Raw genomic sequence first — 20,682 nt, forward strand, 5'->3', positions numbered from 1 at the left:
GCAAGCTCATCCAGGGGTGGTTTCCTGATGATGGCCAACTTTTGATTTTGATGAATGCTGCTGATTTCGGTGATGTTTCTCCACCATCTCTTAACTTGTGGTCATACTGTAAATCATTGACCTTCAGGAAATGAAGGTTACTTATCTAAAAGCTGATTGGTCCTTTACCATCTGCAATCCTAAGTTACCACGGCAGCCTAGTCCAATTTAAGCTGATCTGCCATCATGAGATGAGTGAAAGTATCCAAGCTTAGGTTGCCAGATTGGGTGGACATATTTTTTACAAATGTGAAACTACTTTAGCTCTTTCCAGCCCTGGAAATCTGAGTGTGTGTGTGTGTGTGTGGTATGCAGTGGGACAGAAGTAAATGCAGCCCTGCGGAGAGGGAACAGTAAGGGTCTCCACAGACAGTGAGCAAAGGGAAACGTAACACTGCACATGAACCCAAAACAGTTCAGACCTCAATAAGCACTGCAGCACGTGGGCACACTCACCCCGCTGTCAACATCGCTTAGTGTTTCACTCACTGCTGGAAAGATCTGGCATTGAATCAGATGTGACAGCTTACCCCTTTTTTTTTATCCAGCCGAAAATTTCCACAGAATCACAGACGAACTACATGAATTTTCTCCAGATATTTGCATGTTACTAAATTCATCATTTACTTTGCTGACGACTTCCAGAGGGCAAAGTCGAATGGTTACATGCATATTTTATGACAACCTGGAAATATTTAACCAGAAATCCAAATACAAGTTCCTTTTTGATTGCCGCTGTTATTGCATATTTGTCACACTTGATATGTTTTTCTTAATTTTATTTTATCAACTGCTTTATCATGGGTGCACCTGAAAAAAACAGGCACAAAGCATGACCAGCTTGGACAGGACGGCAACCCCCTGACAAAGCTGATCACCCAAGCTGGACGATAGCACAGCTCTCCGAACCCAGATCTCACTGGCGCAGAAGACTATCTATAGACTAGAACTTTAGAATTTCACAATCAGCCGTGGTGAGTACACACACATCGGTCTTATGCGGGATGAGTCACTAACTAAAGTATGCACCTTGGATCGTACATTTACCATCATTTGGACTATATGGCCAGAAGTATGTGGACACATAACTAGAGTTGCATGAGTACCGATACTGGTATCGGGTATTTCCCCGATACCGCGCTCATTAACTTGTACTCGTACTCGCAAACGAGGCTCCGATACTAAACATCCGATACCGTGTGCCTAGTGCACGTTGCTGCGTTATGCCTGGTTCACACTACACGATGTTTGCCCTGATTTTCGTTCGGCGACTGGTCGGTACTAGTTTTGCCGGTTCGGGAGCAACTCGGCGTTCGCTCGGCGATCAAAACTCGGCTCTCGATCGCTAAGTGTGAACTATCCAACAACTTGATCCGACCGGCTCATTGAGTGCTCGGTGACCGGATCGAGTTTTCTAGCATGTCAGATATCTGATCCAATAGGTATTGGTATCGGTATCGGCAAGTACAAAAATACATGTACTTGTACTCGGTTGGGAAAAAATGGTATTGATGCATCCCTACACATAACCATGAGAGTGTTGGACGTCCCATTGCAAAACCATGGGCGTAAGTATAGTGTTGGCCTCCACTTTGTGGATTTCACAACCTACAACAACTATTTTGGGAAGGCTTTTCTTAACAGTGTCTGTAGGAATTTGTGTCCATTAGGTAAGAGCATCCCTCAAGTCTGGCAGTAATGCTGGACAAAAGATTTTGTCCTGTAATCCTCAATTAAAGTTTTGATTTATTTCTAGGGTGTTCGGTAGCGTTGAGGTCAGGACTTTAAACACAAACTTTTTAAACCATGTCCAAGGGGGACAGTCATGGTAGAGCAAGACAGAGCCTTCCTCAAAGTGTTGGCACAAAGTTGAAACCATAAAATTCATCGATTCCCTTCTTAACAATCTTCCAACATCACTCCCATCCTCCACCAGCTGCACAGGGTTCCAGTAGCCACACGTATCAAAGCCCTTCATGGCCTCTCCTCTACCTACCTTAGCGAAGTCCTTCACCCTTATCGTCCGAACCATGCCCTAAGATCCTCTGGCACAGGCCTTCTAGTGGTTCCCTGTTTTTGACAGGGTGTGTCGGTTGGCGGCAGGTCTTTTAGCTCCTCAGTCAACTCTGGAACTCCCGTCCACAATTGCTTCATGACTGTTCCTCCATCTCTTCCTTCAAAGGTCAACTTAAAACCTTTTTTATAACAATGTTATATGCTCTTTCTATTAATATTTACATTGTAAAGTGTCCGTTGGTATGTGGAATGTGCTATATAAATTGAAACACCTGAACTCAATAATTAGGAGGGGTGTTCACATACTTCTGAGCATATAATGTATCTATCTATAATTCTATCACATATCCAACTCTCTACAGCAGTGGTTCTCAAACTGTGGTACGCGTACCACTGGTGGTACGTGAAGCAGCACGAGGTGGTACGCCAGATAATCTCGGAAAAGTAATTACATGCACCGTAAAAATAAATAATTTAATAATTATAAATAAAAATTAAATTAAAAAAAATTTGTAAATTACTAATAAAATCTGTTTCAAAGTTCTTATAATTCTGTTTTAATAAAATCAGTTTAATTAAAACGAATGTGTTTTTAAAAATATTCGGGGCTACGCAGCCACCGTACTTCATTACGTCTATACTTCACGTTCGTGGTTTCCATCTCGAAATTTCAGAAAAGTTATCAGTAAAGTTATCAGTAGCTCTCTCGCTTTTATCAGAGCAGATCTGCGTTTGAATCTCACTGATCTCGTTCCTGACATCACGAGGCTGCTCCGCTAAACAGGCGCACTCACTGAAATGATCAGTGGTAACTGCAGATATACTAGTGATGAGTCGTTCGCGAACGATCCGATTCTATTGAACGGATCTTTGAAATGAACGAAAGGAACCGAGTCTTTTAATTCTGCGCAGTTCTAGACTGTAATCCACCCATTCAGCTTCACATCAGTAGAGGGAATTAATCGTAAATTGTAATAAGAGCTGTTTATTGTCGATATTCAAATCCGAAACACTTTCAGTATCACGGAGAGCGAGCGAGACACACACACACACACACACACACACACAGAGAGAGAGAGAGAGAGAGAGAGAGAGAGCTAGTAGTATAATGGCAAATAATTGAGAAATAAACTATAAACTTGTTTAATTGTGTTAAATCTGATTATTTCATGGCGCTTATGTTTTAAAGCAGAAACAAACACAGTCACATCTCTGCACAAGAGAGGATTGTTCTGAAACTTAATGCAATGCAACCACAGTACGTCTCTTCTCTGTAGTTTTTTTCCTTTTGAAGTAACTTTTTTTTCTCGTTTAAGTGTTGTTTGAATTAGCAATACATTTAAGGCAAGGTAGCAAAATTTGATATTAATATCGGGGGGTGTCTTATAGTTTACCCAGTAGCGCCTCCCGAAGAACGAAGAGCCATTTCTTTGAACGGCTCTTTAAAAGGAACCGAGCCAAAAGATCCGGCTCCCTTCAAGAAGCCATAATTCCCACCACTAATATATACACACACACCTAATTAATGTGTGCCATATGTGGTTCTGTGATGAGAAACATAGGTGGTACTTGGAAGTTTTGGTTTGATAATGGGTGGTACTTGGTCTAAAAAGTTTGAGAACCACTGCTCTACAGAATGTGATTTTCTCTCAAGCGTCATTGGCTGAGCAAGTCTGAACACCACAGCAATCTGAACAACAGCTGGGAAATGCCCGTCCTGCTAAACCCCATGAACGGTAGTTTGAATCAGAGAGCCGCAAACACCTTCCTCACTGATTACACCATGGTGCTACAATGTAAACGGGATATGACCTGCACAGCGGACGTGGAACATAGCTGAAAGGGAATGTGCTCAACTCATGGAAATAGGAGCCTCTTGCTGGGACTGTTTTTCATTGCTCCAGATCCAAAGCTGGAAGAAGTTTGCGGAGTCGGCTGCAGGTCACAGAGTTATGAAGCGCTGTTTAAATGTTTAAGAAGAACTGAAGTCCCAGAAGGCAGTTCAGTACAGGGTTATTTAAATACAGGATTAATCTCGAATTTACAAATAAAAAATCGTATGCCCATACCTGACCATGAGCCTGCTGGAAACGCTATTCCAAAAGCATGTGCATTGGGCATAGCCTGTTCTCTTCTGGAGAGTTTCTTAAGGCTCATGATTTAATGCACTAGCTTATGATCGCTAAGATCTTGTGCTCAATTGGCTGTGCCTGAGGAAGGTTGATGAGTTTTTCATTACTGCTGCAGATAAAGGCACCTGCATGAAGGGTGGAGGACTTACAAAAGGGCATAGCGTGTCTCCCCATATGTGATATGGTTTTCTGTAATGACTCTAGTATGCAGAGAGGAGTTATAATCATGGAATTGTAAAAAATGGGAAAATATTAAGAGTTAAGAGATAAAATAGTACCAAAACATCAGGTGAAATCTTGCAGGGCACAGTGTGAGGTTTTATTAGTGTACAATAAAACTTCCATCCCAAACTGACTATACAGAAAGAAGTGTGGCTTATCTTTATGCCCTCTCTGCTGAGAGCCATTTTTAGATCGCCACTGTGAACTTCCTCTCCTGCTGTATCTTGTTTTTCATTAGCACTGGTTTCTGGAACAACGTTATCATGGCGGCAGATCAAAGCCCAAACCACAACAGAGCCACGCAGATCAGAGCCAGTTCCAGTTCCAGACACATTTGGCGAACAATTACATAACAGCTGTGTAGCCAGGTCAGGTCGACTCGCCTCATCTCAACTCTGATGAAGCTGAACACACTAAACTGTGTTTATCAGATTGTGTACTGTAGTAACTTTTTAAATCTTAAAAAAACTACAACTAATTATAATAACCATAATAATAAAACAAATGTAATAATAATAATAAAACATAATAATAATAATAAAACATACTACTACTAAAAATAATAACCATACTAATAAAAATATAATATACTACTATTACTAATAATAATAACCATAATATTAAAAATATAATATATTACTACAACTAATAATAATAATAACCTTAATAATAATAAATATAAAATACTACTATTACTGATAATAATAATAATAATAACCATAATAATAAAAATATATAATATACTACTACTACTAAAAATAATAACCATACTAATAAAATTATTATATATTACTACTACTAATAATAATAACCATTATAATAAAAAATATATAATATACTACTACTACTTAAAATAATAACCATAATAATAAAAAATATATAATATACTACTACTACTACTAATAATAACATAATAATAAAAAATATATAATATACTACTACTACTACTAATAATAACATAATAATAAAAAATATATAATATACTACTACTAATAATAATAATAATAACCATAGTATGACAAAATAGAATGTACTATTACTAATAATGATGATAATAATAATAATAATAATAATATGTATTATTATTAGTAGTAGTATATTATATTATTAATCATAATAATTAAAAATATAATGTACTACTTCTACTACTGCTGGTAATAATAACAATAATAATAATAAAAACCAAAATAATACACTACCACTACTACTACTCCTAATAATAATAATAATAACAAATATAATATACTACCACTACTACTACTCCTAATAATAATAATAATAATAAATATAATATACTACCACTACTACTACTCCTAATAATACTAATAATACTAATAATAATAATAATAATAATAAATATAATATACTACCACTACTACTACTCCTAATAATAATAATAATAATAATAATAATAATAATAATAATAATAATAATAATAATAATAATAATAATAATAATAACAACAAGTATAATATACTAACCACTACTACTCCTGTAGCAGTGATAGCTCAGTGGTTAAGGTACTGGACTAGTAATCAAAAGGTTGCCGGTTCAAACCCCACCACTGCCAAGTTGCCACTGTTGGGTCCGTAAATGTACTCATTATAATAATAATAATAAAAATAATAGTTGTACATTTACAGCATTTAATGGACATTTATATATACTTAGCATTACTTATCTATGGCAACTTACAATTGTGACATGATTTAATATGAACAATTAAGGGTTAAGGGCCTTCTGGACAGTGGTAGCCTAGTGGTTAAAGCTTTGGGCTTTTAGTTGGAAGATGGTTGGTTTAAATCCAGGCTCTGCTATGCAGCCACTGTTGGGCCCTTGAGCAAGGCTTTTAACCCTGTCTGCCTTCAGGGGTACCGTACAATGGCTGACCCTGCACTTTCAAACAAGCTGAGATATGCAACAACCCATGTATAATTGGTAGTAGAGGGCTTGAAACTTTGACCTTCCAATTACTAGTCCAGTACCTTAAACTCTAAGCTACTAATAGTATATACATTATATCCTTACTGTATAGCAATATCCATATTACATTACAAAAATGTTACTGATGGCACATTAAGAGCTGATGTAAATGTATTATCACTAAACTGGACATTTTAGACACATAACATATGATCCCAACTGTGTGCTTCCCCGTTATATAACTGTACATCATTGCTTTTTACTGTAGCTCCGGCGCTAATCAACATAAAAATTTTATTGTGACATAAAAATATTCGGATTGCCTCACTGAGGAAACAGCTTAAAGAGCCTTGTGCACTTTAAATCCACTGTTCAAGACTGAGCAAACGACCAGATGTGTCTGGTAGCCTACAGTCATTCATTAATAACGACAGAGGACCCCAGAGGAAACATAGTGAGTCACCTTTGTGTGACCTGTTGCACTGTGTTTGCTCCCGTTAGATTTATGAGGTCGTTTGATGTGAGGACCCGTGAGGCTCTAAATCAGAAACATCACAGGGTTCCCCCTGACGATCGGCCTCAGTTTATCAATAAATCCGTCAGGTCGGTCATCATCGATCTTACAGAGGTGATGGTCGAGCCAGAGAGCTTGAAATGGTCTGCACAGAACATCGATCAGTTCATGGCAGAAAAGCTTGTCGCTGTCTGTAAACGTAGTCTCTGAGGTCTCAGTGTGGTTCAATTCGTCCTTATAAACAAATAGCTTGGGGACATGAATACTCATTTACGCCAATTAAAAAGTCAGAATATTTTGTCTTGATGTCACACATAGGCAGGCCAGCTAGCTAACTGCTAACTACAAATGTAAATGGTGGAATTTCGAACCCTAAACCTACTTTATCTGCATACTACTGCATTAAATAGTATGTCAAATTAGCCATAACAATAAAACCACCTCCTTGTTTCTACACCCACTGTCCATTCTACAATTACTGATTGTAGTCCATCTGTTTCTCGACATACCTTTTTAGCTTGCTTTCACCCTGTTCTTCGATGGTCAGGACACCCACAGGACCACCACAGAGCAGGTATTATTTAGCACTGCAGTGACACTGACATGGTGGTGGTGTGTTAGTGTGTTGTGCTGGTATGAGTGGATCAGACACAGCAGTGCTGCTGGAGTTTTTAAATACCGTGTCCACTCACTGTCCACTCTATTAGACACTCCTACCTGGTTGGTCCACCTTGTAGATGTCAAGTCAGAGACGATCGCTCATCTATTGCTGCTGTTTGAGTCGGTCATCTTCTAGACCTTCATCAGCGGTCACGGGACGCTGCCCACGGGGCGCTGTTGGCTGGATATATTTTTGGTTGGTGGTCTATATTCAATCCAGCTGTGACCGTGAGGTGTTTAAAAACTCCAGCAGCGCTGCTGTATCTGATCCACTCATACCAGCACAACACACACTAACACACCACCACCATGTCAGTGTCACTGCAGTGCTGAGAATGACCCACCACCCAAATAATACCTGCTCTGTGGTGGTCCTGGGAGAGTCCTGACCATTGAAGAACAGCATGAAAGGGGGCTAACAAAGCATGCAGAGAAGCAGATGGACTACAGTCAGTAATTGTTGAACTACAAAGTGCTTCTATATGGTAAGTGGAGCTGATAAAATGGATAGTGAGTATAGAAACAAGGCTGATGTTATGGCTGATCTGTGTATATTGCATTTAAAAGTATGTGACCTTTACTACATCGATGTTAGCACAACAGCTAGCTAACTGCTATTTTTTGCTGTATTCATTCATCTTAAGCTCTGTATCTAGCCTGATCCTGACTAGGATGTTTGTAGACATGTTTGTAGACGGTTTGGCACCCTGAGTGTATTCCAACCTTGTGCCCAGAGTACGTGGACACCTAAAGATGTGGATGATGTGTTGCATCTCCCAACAACCTGTCAGCACTGTTGTCTGTCCCTCCACGGACCACTGTTGGCTGGTAATCATATGGCTACCTCATGGCAACCCAGTCCTGAGCTGTACTAAAAAAAACACAGATTTAAACCCCTCCAAACCACACCAATTTGCCTCTGAAGAGCTCCGAGACCCTTGGCTGAACTCTGTTTACCACGAATCCTCCAAAACAGAGCTTGCCATTACCTGGCACTGGAAGACACTTGATGTCAGCAGTGAGGAATGATCAATTTAAGATCACACTGTAGACCCACGTGTAATGACACACGATTTTATTCGCTCAAGATGTCGAGGGCCATAAGCATGTAGTCAGCGCTGTTCAGTCTCACCATGTTGTTAAATATTAGTCACTGAAGTGAAGTGAAGTGCAAGCTCACATCAGCTTGAACCAGGCTCAAAACAAACCAGCTGGTGCCAGGGAGGGTTTCAAATAGACGTGTTATTGAGATGTGACCCAAAACAAACCCAGACGTCAAGTCCAACCTTGGATGCTGAACCACGCCCAAACTTTCGCATGTATGCCTTAAATGGGAAGAAGCCTGGCGCCGATTATTCAGCACTAGATCATCAGTCTGGGTGCCGCATAGCAACATGACCCTACCAACCTGGATCTGGGTTAGTATCCTTAGTCTTGCTCCACCTTCCAGTAAACATACAGAAGGTGGATTGGCTGCACTTCATTGTGCCTAGGTATAAATATGTAAAAGTGGATTGCACTTGGATGGAACAGCATGTGGTCCTGCTTTGCATCTCAGAACTACTGCATCCATGACCAGGATAAAGCAGTTAAACATGAAACCAACTAAATCTGAGCACTTTCGTGTTGACCTTAAATCCCATAGCACATGAGTCCTGCATCTGCATGACCTTTGGTGTTTACAATAGCATAAGAATAACTGTGACCCACCTAGGAAACCCACACAGACACGAGGAGAACGTGCAAACTCCACATAGAAAGGACCCAGATCATTCGACCTGGGAATTAAACCCAGGACCTTGTTGCTGTAAGGTGACAGTGCTACCCACGGTGCCGCCCTTCCAACTAATTAATTATATAGATTTGTTTATATATGCTTATATGGTTGATGATTGCGACACCTTTCAAAAAAGTTAGGACAGGGATGTTTGCGAAACATTTTAAAAGGAAATATGATGCTGAACACTGGTTTTATTTATAAGGATTTTAATGTCATGTTTTACACACTTTGGTTCATTCATCAGTTGAAGTGTCTGTCATGGACAATTTAGTATCTCCAATTCACCTCACTTGCATGTCTTTGGACTGTGGGAGGAAACTGGAGCTCCAGGAAGAAACCCACACAGACACGTGGAGAGGACACGGACTGCTCCAGCTGGGAATCACCACATGGAAATCTTCTTCCCTTTAAAGCTTCTTTGAGCGTTCCAAAAAGGTGGAAATCAGATGGCGCTAAATCCTGACTATAAGCTCTTACTGAGTTTTTCAGACTCGACCAATTACTACTCCTCCCGCCCTTACCGTTTCCAACGAAAGATAAAGAAGTGCGGAAACTCCCTCGTATATGCTGCTTTGCATATCTGTGTGCATAGAGAAATGTTGTTCAATTGTTTAACTATTTGCTCATGCATTTTTTCATTATCATAATGTGCCTTTTATTCCCAATTACTACATAATCATGCTTAATTTGCCCTGTCCCAACTTTTTAAAAATGTCTACAGGCATCACATTAGTATTATTATTATATTATGTTATATACTCTATATTACTGATAGACTTTTTGTTACAAAAATCTATTTGAAAACAAGTTACAACCATTTTTCCTACTGTCCCAATATTTTTGGAACTGAGTTTGTACAACTGTTGTTTCCTGTATGGCCCAGTTCTCGCTTTCGAGTGTGCAAAGGCTCATGTGTGAAGGAATTAATGCTTTGTGGCTTTAACACCACCCACACATCCACACAGCTGTATCTGGAGAGCTGCGCTGGTCCTGTACAGAAGCTGAAGAGTAATTGCTGCTACGACACCTGGGAGTGAGAGGTCAGACAAAGAGGCAGGGATTCACACTCGCTGGGGTAATTAGTCAGAGGGGTGACAAATGAGATGTCTGAGGGCTGCAGCGGGGGCATCAGCTGTACTGTAGCACGGCTTCCATGCTATTATCCTTGTCATTGAGACTGTTACTATATATATTACTATATATAATATATTGCCAAAAGTGTGTGAACACCTGACCATGAGATTGTTGAACGTTCTGTTCCAAGACAAAGGGCATTAATATGGGAAGCTCAGGCACTAATGCTAAATTCTCAAGGCCTGGCTGACAGCTAATGTTCCTATTCATCCCAGTGGTGGCTGTTCATCTGGGTTGAGGTCAGGACTCAGTACAGAACACAAAGAAGACCACACCAAGCTGTTATAATCATAAGGAAAGAGCGGGAGCTTTTAAAATAGGATGTCCAACAAGCTTATGGTCGGGTGTCCACATACTTTTACGTTTGCAGGCTAATTGGAGACCTAGCCGCTAGGATGCATAAACCAGTGCATTGTAGTGCTGGTCCCAAGCCCGGTTAAATAGGAAGGGTTGTGTCAGGAAGGGCATCCGGCGTAAAAACTGTGCCAAATCAGCAATGCGGATCACGATCCGCCCGCAACCCCTAACGGGAACAGCCGAGGAGATAGATAGACTGTTTGAGCAATTAAGGTCTTTGCTTAGGGACCCAAGAGTGGCAACTTGGCGATGGTAGGGCTTGAACCGGCAACCTTATGAATTCTAGTCCAGTATGAAACCAGAGCCACTACTTCTGGCCAGCATTTCTTTATTTTGGTGTTGTGTTGGCATTTGTAAGGTAGAAAACATATTCTGATATACAGTTAACAGTGTAAAGTATATGTAGCCTGGACTGTGGGAGGTAACCAGAGGACATCGAACCCAGAACCTTCTTGTTGTGAGGCGACAGTGCTACCCACCGAGCCACCTCCATTAAATGTAAAACAACAGTGCTTGCCTTCAAAGCTAGAAACACTACCAAACCCTTCAAACCACAAGTCTGACTCACCTTGATTCATTTTGAATAAAACTGAGCAGCTTTGATGGTTGATCAAGAAACCATCAATGATCATTAACTGAACATCAAGAAGTACTTTGTAAGATCTCCTGTATAGCGAAATACAACTGAATTGAGATTTAAAAGGAATTTGTCTGTGTAAATATGCTAAAATGACACCCTGAGCCTAGAATCTTTCTCAGCTCTGTTTGATTACTTTTAAAATGATAGAGATGATGATCTTGGAAGCTGCCAGGATGCCTGCACATAACAGTAATGCTGTTCTGGACATGTAAACATTTCAGGCGACAGTTAACCTGGTGCGTCAGAGCCCTAAAATGTCCAGGACAGAGTTCCACCAGGATGATGGTTGGAAAGCACTGACGTGGGGAATTCCAACTGCATTAGCCCTGTGCAACATCCCTGAATTTACAGCACCTTTTAATGACAGGAAATGACTTCAGGAAGGACTAGTGCAGCATATAAAGGGTGATTTGTCAAGGTCTACTAGCAGACGAGAAGCAGAAATTGAACTCGGGGCATCCTGTGGTGAGCGACGTGCATGTGCTTATGAGGTTTGATTTCTCGGCAGCTGGTGTTTCCATCGTTTCACGTTGTCTGCTGAGGTCATTTCACATGAGTTCAACTAAATGAAGTGTGTCTCGTTTGCTCAAGAGGTTCCGTACCCGATGTATGACCCTCTGCCTGGCTCGCCACGGTGGGGCTGGACCGAGATGAGCTTAGTCGGGCTGGGTTATGTTGGAGAAAAAAAGCCCTGGGATCACCACATCTGGCTTATATCTGTGCCTTGCGGTCATTTGATTTTTGGCTGATGGCTTCCAGTAGTTTCACAAAGGCTGGATTGTTTAGAACGCGTGGGCTTGTTCTTTTAGGGGCCTGGCTGGCGCCAGTGGCCACAGCTGGCGCTACTTTTTACAGCTATGGCCACAGGAGACAGCAGTTCAGTGGTGAGATTCTCTGTAGGCTTTAGATTATATTTATAAAACACAGCAGAGCATTTAAGACTCATTTTAAAGTCATTTTTCTAATGCATCATAAATTATGTATATTTTTGTGGGAATAAGTTTGTGAATCCTTTGGATTTATGCAGATTTGGGCAATAATTAGTATTTAAAATGTGGTCTGAACTTCATCCAAGTCTTTACCAATTGATTGATTCATGACTGATACATCATTTACAGTCCAGGCTGAAAAAAACTGTAAAACCAACTGTATACAAATTGATACAATTCACAATTCTTGTGAATTTGTACTATTTTATCTATTTTATTCATACATGTTCACCCAACTGAGTGTACCCAATTATTCGTCCACTGCTGGGGACCCCAATTGCATCCAATTAGGTATATTTGCCTGACACATGTTCCCTCCTACTCCTTGTTATTCGCCCATATTTCGGTGGATTTGCTTGTAAGGCCAGTCTTGCACATGGAGAGTCACACACTGATCTCCACATTCCTCCACCTCCGTACAGGTACCTCAGGCTACTAACCAGGGTCCTTACACAGTGTAGAAGACCTCATCTTGCTTTTAAGTCTGGTCTTTTACCAGCCATCAGACTATTGTCCAACTGTGCCTGCTAGGGGGCGCCCAGTCGACCAGTAGCAGAGCTGAGATTCGAATTATGACGTAGCACTGCAATTAATTGTCTGCCTCATCTGTTCTCTATAGATTCAAAGTGCAATTGTTTTTTCTGTTAGCGGTTTAGCCAAAATGTGTTTTGTATTTTGACTTGGATGAAGATCTGACCACATTTGGCTCGAGATGATACTGTAAGTTTCAATGCCTTTTTTATTATTCTTCCTATAAGACCCTTTACCGAATTGTTTTCCTCCAAATGATTCGACTTACCCTGACCCTTCTTCCCTCAGCCAAGGCCTGATCAGCTCTGAATCTGACAATAGGGTTCAACTTTAGGTCAAGCTCTTGGTTTGACAATAGGCCAGCCAGTCTTCAATGGGATTGGTGCAGACAGCTTTCCCACACAAGCTGAAAGGAGTTAGCTTAGTGGCCTTTCTCATTTCAGGCTAGGAATAGAAATTAGAGCTTGGGGCTGAATCCGTCCAGCTGTGTCTCTATATAATGAGTAGATTAAGCTTTTGATATGGATTTAACTGTTTTTAATCTTTTAATCTCCAAGTCTTTCACAGGTCAGTAACAATATATGTAATCAAGTTTGCAGAAATGCAAAGAGATTTATTCATTTATTATTTGTTTTACTTATCGTTTTATCTCAGGTTTGTGGTTGGTCTGGAGCCACCCTTGGCCATTGGGTGCAAGACAGGTACACACTCATGCCTAGAATCAATTTAGATGATTCTAATTCTGAAGACTTGGGTTTGATCATCACCTCTGGTCCACCCTGGTAATATAAATTTTAATGAACTTAATTATTATTAATATTTATTAAAATTATTTGTATAAATTTTAAATATTACATGCATGTATATTCATTTTATATATATAAAATTATAGGATAAAATTATAAAAATATATTATAAAAATATTAAAAATATTTATTATAATTCTTTTTATAAATTTTAAACTAAGTGTTCTCTCAAAACTCTCAACTAACATTTTATAACTAATTACATAAATATATATATACAGTGTATCACAAAAGTGAGTACACCCCTCACATTTCTGCAGATATTTAAGTATATCTTTTCATGGGACAACACTGACAAAATGACACTTTGACACAATGAAAAGTAGTCTGTGTGCAGCTTATATAACAGTGTAAATTTATTCTTCCCTCAAAATAACTCAATATACAGCCATTAATGTCTAAACCACTGGCAACAAAAGTGAGTACACCCCTAAGAGACTACACCCCTAAATGTCCAAATTGAGCACTGCTTGTCATTTTCCCTCCAAAATGTCATGTGATTTGTGAGTGTTACTAGGTTTCAGGTGTGCATAGGGAGCAGGTGTGTTCAATTTAGTAGTACAGCTCTCACACTCTCTCATACTGGTCACTGAAAGTTCCAACATGGCACCTCATGGCAAAGAACTCTCTGAGGATCTTAAAAGACGAATTGTTGCGCTACATGAAGATGGCCAAGGCTACAAGAAGATTGCCAACACCCTGAAACTGAGCTGCAGCACAGTGGCCAAGATCATCCAGCGTTTTAAAAGAGCAGGGTCCACTCAGAACAGACCTCGCGTCGGTCGTCATGTCAACAAAGGACATGGATTACTGGAACCATGTCCTATGGTCTGATGAGACCAAGATTAATTTGTTTGGTTCAGATGGTCTCAAGCATGTGTGGCGGCAATCAGGTGAGGAGTACAAAGATAAGTGTGTCATGCCTACAGTCAAGCATGGTGGTGGGAATGCCATGGTCTGGGGCTGCATGAGTGCAGCAGGTGTTGGGGAGTTACATTTCATTGAGGGACACATGAACTCCAATATGTACTGTGAAATACTGAAGCAGAGCATGATCCCCTCCCTCCGGAAACTGGGTCGCAGGGCAGTGTTCCAGCATGATAATGACCCCAAACACACCTCTAAGACGACCACTGCTTTATTGAAGAGGCTGAGGGTAAAGGTGATGGACTGGCCAAGCATGTCTCCAGACCTAAACCCAATAGAACATCTTTGGGGCATCCTCAAGCGGAAGGTGGAGGAGCGCAAAGTCTCGAATATCCGCCAGCTCCGTGATGTCGTCATGGAGGAGTGGAAAAGCATTCCAGTGGCAACCTGTGAAGCTCTGGTAAACTCCATGCCCAGGAGAGTTAAGGCAGTTCTGGGAAATAATGGTGGCCACACAAAATATTGACACTTCAGGAACTTTCACTAAGGGGTGTACTCACTTTTGTTGCCGGTGGTTTAGACATTAATGGCTGTATATTGAGTTATTTTGAGGGAAGAATAAATTTACACTGTTATATAAGCTGCACACAGACTACTTTTCATTGTGTCAAAGTGTCATTTTGCCAGTGTTGTCCCATGAAAAGATATACTTAAATATCTGCAGAAATGTGAGGGGTGTACTCACTTTTGTGATACACTGTATATATATATATATATATATATATATATAAAGTATAGGCTATATAAAGTATAGGATTAACTTAATAATTTAATTAATATTTATTATAATTATTTTTATACATTTTAAAAAAGGTGTTTTCTCTCATAAAACTCTTAACTACCATTTTCAAATTATTTATATATATATATATATATATATATATATATATATATATATATATATATATATATATATATATATATATATAAAATTATATGATAAATTATAGGATAAAGTTATAGGATATTACATATAAAGCATATATATACATATAATTTTGTCAGCTGTTCCCATCTCAAGAGGTTTTTTCTGTAACGTGCGAACATTTCTGTCCGAAATCGAGAACATCCTGAATCCTGCATGAACTCTGGCTGAACTCGTCGATTCTTGTTTCAGGCACGCTCTGAGAGCCTCCCTCCCGATGACCTGGCTCGCGACTGAACAGTTCACCAGGAGGTCCTGCTCACACACACACAAACACACACATATTCACACGTACACACACACTACACTCTCACCGACCTCCTTCCCATCACCATTTCTTTCCAGCGCAGTGCTCCTCACTTTCCTCTGTAGTACACATCTCTTTACTCTCCCTCCTTCTATTACCCTAGCCTAACCCTCAACCTTCTCTCTCCTTCGCTTGTTGGACCACATTCAGCGAAGTTGAAATCTATCTTTGTCGAGGCCGGTTAAGTAAAGGCGCATGAATGCATAACAAATCGCTTTGCATACCAAACCCACTGCGTTAACACAAACTTAAGCTGGGACGATGAGAAACATCTCAGCAAGTTCAACAGTGTCTGTGTCATCTAGAGTGCAACATTTGCATGTATCCTGATTTAGTTCGGTTTGCCAACTGCACGTCAACTGCTTTTTGAAACCAGAATGTACTGTTAGCATTGCTTGGACCTTAATCACAGGTACACATACGGTATCAACATTAATTAATTACATAGCAATGTGTCTGAATTTTAAACACTGTGTTATATGCACACTAATGATCTGACCATATAAGGATTTCTGTGGTCATGTAAACAATACCTTGATACCTGAAATCAGAGTATGGCTGTTCTAATGTTTTTCCGAATAAATTTTATACAGAGTGACTCCTGCTGGCTGGTTGAGGCCCTGGCATGTGTAGTGTAGTTACAAATAGAGCATAGCATGTCTCTCCGTACATGGTATGCATCTCTGTGAGAATCCACTTGTGGTGTGTTAGGAGACAGGTGATAGTCTGTGGTACATATCAGCATAAAAAATCTTGGCAATGCTTTTAAACAAACAACGAACCATTTCGAGAGTCACTTATAAGACTCCTGTCTGACGGCATATGTGGTGGAGGAGTACGAGGAGCATAGAGTGTACCTTTTTTTGACTGATGTAAAGCCGCCAGATTCACACTTACTAGATGTATGGATAATAGATTTAACATACAAGACAAACCTACAGACAGGTAACTAGTTGAAAAAGATAACTTAATGTATAGTTCATTAACCGGACACTTGCTTTTAAATCCAGTGTTAAGATACAGTCCAAGCTGTTAAATGTTAGGAGTCTTGTTCGATGGCCCAACATCAGCAACCTGGAACTGGTGAGGCTTAGACCAGCAACCTTTTTTTATTGCAAGTTTAGTTCTTTGACTACTGAGCCTTTCAAGTAAAGGTCTTGGGCCACCATGAGCCACCAGAACAGCTTTAATGTGTCTTGAAATGATCCCCTTCAAGTTTCTGGATTTGTACAGGTAGGATGGAAGACTTTCCTTTCTCTTTCCTCTTCCCTTCCTTCTTTCTTCATTTGAACATCCTTTTATCCATCCATCCTTTCCTCCATCCATCTATCCATATCCCTTTCCCTTTTCATTCCCTTCCCTTTCCTCTTCCTTTTCCTCTTTCCATCCATCCATTCATCCCTTACCTTCTTTTCCATCCATAAATCAATCCATCCATCCATTTCCTTACCTTTCCCTACCCTTCCTTCTTTCTCCATCCATCCATCCATCCATCCATCATCCTTTCCTCCATCGATCGATCCATCCATCCATCTTCTTACCTTTCCCTTCCTTCTTTCATTAGCCGTTCATCCATCTATCCATCCATCATCCTTTCCTCCATCCATCCATCTGTCCATCCATCCTTTCCTCCATCCATCCATCCATCCATTCATCATCCTTTCCTCCATCCATCCATCTATCTGTCCATCCATCCATCATCCTTTCCTCCATCCATCCATCCATCCATCCTTTCCCTTACCTTCCATCCATCCATCCAGTAATCCACCTCCTCCTTTCCTTTCCCTTACCTTGCTTCCTTCCTTCCATCCATTCATCCATCCATCCATCCATCCATTTATCCATCCATCCGCCTCCTTTCCCTTCCCTTCCTTCTATCCATCCATCCGTCCACCTCCTTTCCCTTCCTTCCATCCATCTGTCCATCCATCCACCTTGTTTCCTTATCCTTACCTTCCCTTCCATCCATAAATCCATCCATCCATCCACCTTGTTTCCTTATCCTTACCTTCCCTTCCATCCATAAATCCATCCATCCATCCATCCATCCACCTTGTTTCCTTATCCTTACCTTCCCTTCCATCCATCCATCCATCCATCCATCCACCTCCTTTCCTTTCCCTTACTTTCCCTTACCTTTCATCCATCCATCCATCCCTTTCCTTTCTTCCTTCCTTTCCTTCACCTACCCCAAGTCAGGGTCATGTAGGGTCTGATTCCTTGGGGCTAAAGGCAGGAAACAGCCCAACCAGGTCGCCAGTCCACAACAGGGCAAGCCATTCTTGATCAATCCTAATGTGATTAAGTTCTTATTTGGATTGCAAGCAACACAATTAAGAAATATAGATTTCTACCCATTAATCAGTTAATTGAGTCATGTTTAATGTCCTGCTAACTCATTTATGTGTATGTGCTTATAGTTAAAAGTACATAAAGCAAAGTCATGTCTTTATCCTGGTGGTCAGAACATAGTGTTCTAATGTTGGACCCTTCAACAAGGACCCTAATTGTTAACTGCTCAGCTCAAATAAAAGTAATTTCTGATCATTTTTTATGCCGAAAGCCTTAATCTATAAGTAAAATTAAAAAATAAAATAAAACATTGGTATTAACGGTCTCGTAATACAGCTCATCCGCTTCGTAACATATCAAACCTGCATCCTCCAGCTTTCAGTCATAACGGAGACCTCCCGTCTCTAATCAGCCCAGCGTTCGTCTCATTGACTCCCTGCCACCAGCCACCATTACTGTCCCGCTCATGACATAATGGGAGGAACCACTTATCCAATCAAAGGACCCCTGCTGGAAACTGTCTGTGCAAACTGCCAGATTAGTACGTGCCTTCCCCGACTCCTAGTGTTCCCAACGTCTGACTGTCTCCCATTTGTCTCAATCTCTGCCAATAGCTGTCTTCTCCTCTGTATGGACCAATGGGTTCTTGATTTGTTTCTGGAGATAATGTGACAGTTTAAGCGTGTGGTTTATTTGTGGCTCTCATTTGACATATGAGATGCTGAGCATTGTACTTATACTATATGGCCAAAATTAAGTGGACACCCCATTCCAAAAACTCACATATAATAAAGGGTGTGCTTTTAACTAGTTAGCAATAGTTTGGGGAAGGCACATTCCCTGTGGGTCCAGTGCCCAAAGTGAGGTCAATAAAGACATTTGGCGCCATTACATTAACCTTACTGGACACTTTTGGATTGAATTAGAACATCAGTTATGAGTCAGGCCTCCTTATACACCATCAATGCCCAATGATGACCCAACAAAAAATTATTTTTAGTACTAAGTGGGCACAAGTTTCACAATACACTATTTAAGATCCAGTGAAAAGGGTTTGATAGATTAAGAATCTTTAATTCCGGCAATAATTAGTCAGAAACATTTAAAACTGGGTCCTCCTTTACTTGTACCCCTTTCCCCTAAACACACACTGAAGTGAATAGGTTTGTGTTACAGGGCTCAAGGGGGCTCGGCGCAGGGGCCAAAGGCCTCCACTCGCAAATACCCCTTTGCCACGCTCCACTCCACCACACTGGCCCACTCAGCAAGGGAAAGACCTGAACTTGGGATGACCCCGGTGAGCCAAGTCCTCCATGGGTTCATCCACAGGCCATCGCTTCCCCCCACCCCTTACTCAATAAACCCTCTCAGACCCTTTAAAACATCCTCTTATTTCCTGTGTTTTTCATTTCTGCATCTAGACAAATTGTCATTTATTAAGGGAGAAATTACTGCATTTTTTTTAAACAAATCATTCTTAAGAACGGTGTAAGGTCATCTGTCAGTGAGCTGAGACTGAGGTGTATTTGTGTTATGCAGTGCGAATGGGCCTAAAAACAAGAAAAAATGGGGTAAAATGTATTCACCATGATGTGAAAGATGAGTTTTAAATGATTCAACCAATTATTTAATTGCAGTCAAGATTGCTCACAATAATGCGACTAGGTATTCATTTAATAGGTTCCAAAATATTCTGCCAAGTCTACATTTTCACACCCCTAATAAGGTAGGGGGTGCAGAACGTAACAACTCTCATCTGAGCCTTGTCACCCAATTAGCACTTCCTACGTCTGACAGGAAGATGAGAGCTCTTTCATGTTTATGGCCCTACAAACACACACCTTCCAGCCCCCCGTGGCTCCTGTCTGTAAAACATACTAGCCGTGTCCTTGTCTGCACGAGCACAGGGAGGGTGGGAGCGAGCTGAACAGGAGAACGAAGCCATGGAGGGAAAGGGTGAGTCACTCTGTAAGAGGTTTAAGTCTCATTAAAGAGTGTGAAGTGCAGAAGCTGTAAAGTGCTGAAAGAAAACGATTCCACTTTTAACTCGGTGCGCTTCCACATAAGGTTCAGATTACAGGGTTCTCCAGCTCAGCTGGGCCATGCTGAAGTGAAGCGTGAAAAGGATTAGTCCAATCATAATCGTAAATAAATCAGACCCGTGTGATTCTGTGTGGAAACTAGAGCTCTGGGTGGGATTTATTACTCTGAGAGTAAGGCAATAGGTGCTTGAAGACTTGTCAAGGGTTGCCAAGGGTTCAAAAGACACTACAGAAAGGAATTAAAACGATAACATGTTGTTGGATGGTGCAGTGATCTATTAGTTGCCATCAGCCTGTTGGGTGTATCGAATCACTGCCTCTGCAACACCTTGTTTCTACACTCACTGTCCATTTTATCAGCTCCACTTACCACAATTACTGACTGTAGTCCATCTGTTTCTCTGCATGCTTTGTTAGCCCCCTTTCATCCTGTTCTTCAATGGTCA

General features: G+C 40.6%; 1 long non-coding RNA gene across 2 annotated transcripts; it reads left to right on the forward strand.

Moving 5' to 3' along the window:
- The first annotated feature begins 834 nt into the window (after positions 1-834).
- LOC134301831 (uncharacterized) lies at positions 835-19,563 on the forward strand. 2 transcript variants are annotated; one of them, XR_010007483.1, is made up of 4 exons: positions 835-1,013; positions 13,592-13,719; positions 15,788-15,847; positions 19,371-19,563. It is a non-coding gene; the product is annotated as an uncharacterized LOC134301831 (long non-coding RNA). The 2 variants fall into 2 exon arrangements; XR_010007482.1 differs by lacking the exon at positions 19,371-19,563 and having other exon boundaries at positions 15,788-16,500.
- The last annotated feature ends 1,119 nt before the right edge of the window (positions 19,564-20,682 follow it).

This window comes from Trichomycterus rosablanca, chromosome 24 (assembly GCF_030014385.1).
Source record: "Trichomycterus rosablanca isolate fTriRos1 chromosome 24, fTriRos1.hap1, whole genome shotgun sequence".
In the NCBI taxonomy this organism is placed as follows: Eukaryota; Metazoa; Chordata; class Actinopteri; order Siluriformes; family Trichomycteridae; genus Trichomycterus; species Trichomycterus rosablanca.